Below are 2,500 nucleotides of genomic sequence, written 5' to 3' on the forward strand. Positions count from 1 at the left end.
TTGAAAGATGCGTCGCCGGTACGAGGACCGTGCGATCAGCCCAAAGTTATTCAGAGTCACCAAGGCAAACGGACCGGACGAGCCGACCGATTGGTTTTGATCTAATAAAAGCGTCCCTTCCATCTCTGGTCGGGACTCTGTTTGCATGTATTAGCTCTAGAATTACCACAGTTATCCAAGTAACGTGGGTACGATCTAAGGAACCATAACTGATTTAATGAGCCATTCGCGGTTTCACCTTAATGCGGCTTGTACTGAGACATGCATGGCTTAATCTTTGAGACAAGCATATGACTACTGGCAGGATCAACCAGGGAGCTGCGTCAACTAGAGCTGAGCAGCCGGCCGCCCGGGAGTGTGTCCCAGGGGCCCGCGCGAACACGCAAGCGTCCGCTCAATTATTCTGCAAACAGGAGGAGGCTGAGCTCCCCTGCACAATACACCTCGAAACCCTCTCAGGTCCCGGCGGCGCGCAGCGCCGTCCTAAGTACTTGGTCGGGTTCGAGAGAGGCGCAATCGCCCGGAGTTAGGCGAGTAGACGCTTTAGGTGCGACCACCCGTGCTCCCAACTGAGCTTGCCGCTGCCGACAGAGGCCCGGGAGCGTGCTGTCGTGGCATTGCCGGCGGGAGACAACACGCGCCACCTACGGTGACCGGCAGCTCCAACGCCAGCGCCACAGAAGGGCAAAGGCCCCACGTGGGTGCCGAAGCGAACTCTCCCAGCACAGCGCACGTGCCAACACGTCTGCACAACTGCGATACAAACCACCAGCGAGAACCGCTGGGGCGACCGAGCAGCAGACGGCGTCGCGGCGCCGAGTGCCGGGCGGCGGCGCATCCTCAACGCACACAGTCCTCAGTCGGACCAGCACACTGCAGATGTCCACCGCGCTTCGCACCGGGCCCGCGAGGACCCACTTTGGCCGCCCGGCGCCGCGCGCAGGGTGCCCCGGCGCGCAGCTGCGCCGCCTGCCGCGTCCGTCGGCCGGCGCGCCTGCCACTGGGCGCCCCCACCAGCCGGCTGTAGCGCGTGCGCCCACGCACCGCGCGGCCAGCACGCCGGGCGGCCCCCCCTCACCGGCCGGGGACGGTCCCACCCAGCCACCGCCGCGTATCGCTTCACACACAGATTTGCCCTTACTGATTTACCTCCAGCAACAACAACCGCACCACAATGGGTTTACCAGTTGTTCATTTGCGTTGCGTCACGTCACCAGCAAACGTAGACGTCCATCCCAGTTTGCAAATGCAACGATTATTGCATACCTGTCTGTTAGGTGTCACGACACACTACGTCTGCCCACATACACGCAACAAAATGTGCACGACTAGAGAACACGTGGGAGGTGGCCCCCTACGTATGCGATGTCCATTACGAGACCGACTGTCAACCAGCATCTGTACCATGTCGCAGATGTGGAACGCGGTGCACCATGCTATCACACTGTGTGAGAAGAGACGACTACGTTTGAATACACGCGCCACTACATCAACAGACGGCTCATGCTGATCGCCATCCAGGGCGTCCGTTACTCCCACACGTCTCTATGGCGTACCACACTGCAATGTAGCTGTTATGGGGAGACGGCACGTGGCTGAGTGCACAACATTTGGACCGTATGGTTCGCTGTTGTTGGGCGCAGTCGTACGGTCACACATGTGCCACAGCGTATCATTCAGTACATACGGACCTATGTGCAGTACAATGTGAGGATTAAGCTTACGATATCAGCGGACAGTGGACACAGGCCGTACCACGACGTAGACTGAGCGCTTCGACATGCGAATGCCAGTGAACAGCTGCGAAGGGCATTGAACACGCAAGCACCTGAACGACCAGCGTGCGAAGGCAGGGTGGAGGGGGGGGGGCGATGTACATCCTGCAGTTGTCCACATTACAGTGTACAGCGGGAGCATGTAAAAAGTAAGCAACACTTGCGAAGTGTTCAACATGAAACGACACACAAGAGGGTGGGCGGTGCGAGTAGCGAACTATATTCAGAGGGTTGTGGTTAGACAACACTAGATTAATGTAACGTGTCATATGCCAATTACAGAGCAGGTTAAGGCACAACGTGGGTTAGGTTAAGGCACAACGTGGGTTAGGTTAAGGCACAACGTGGGTTAGGTTAAGGCACAACGTGGGTTAGGTTAAGGCACAACGTGGGTTAGGTTAAGGCACAACGTGGGTTAGGTTAAGGCACAACGTGGGTTAGGTTAAGGCACAACGTGGGTTAGGTTAAGGCACAACGTGGGTTAGGTTAAGGCACAACGTGGGTTAGGTTAAGGCACAACGTGGGTTAGGTTAAGGCACAACGTGGGTTAGGTTAAGGCACAACGTGGGTTAGGTTAAGGCACAACGTGGGTTAGGTTAAGGCACAACGTGGGTTAGGTTAAGGCACAACGTGGGTTACGTTAAGGCACAACGTGGGTTACGTTAAGGCACAACGTGGGTTACGTTAAGGCACAACGTGGGTTACGTTAAGGCACAACGTGGGTT

The 2,500-nt window shown here is 56.9% G+C and overlaps 1 non-coding gene across 1 annotated transcript in view; it reads right to left on the minus strand.

Annotated features, from left to right (window-relative positions):
• Positions 1-317, minus strand: part of LOC126120353 (small subunit ribosomal RNA) — a 1,909-nt gene extending 1,592 nt beyond the window's left edge. The window contains exon 1 of the ribosomal RNA XR_007526053.1: positions 1-317. This exon is cut by the window's left edge and continues 1,592 nt beyond it. This is a non-coding gene — a ribosomal RNA (small subunit ribosomal RNA).
• Positions 318-2,500: the final 2,183 nt, after the last annotated feature.

This window comes from Schistocerca cancellata, unplaced genomic scaffold, assembly GCF_023864275.1.
Source record: "Schistocerca cancellata isolate TAMUIC-IGC-003103 unplaced genomic scaffold, iqSchCanc2.1 HiC_scaffold_407, whole genome shotgun sequence".
NCBI lineage: Eukaryota > Metazoa > Arthropoda > Insecta > Orthoptera > Acrididae > Schistocerca > Schistocerca cancellata.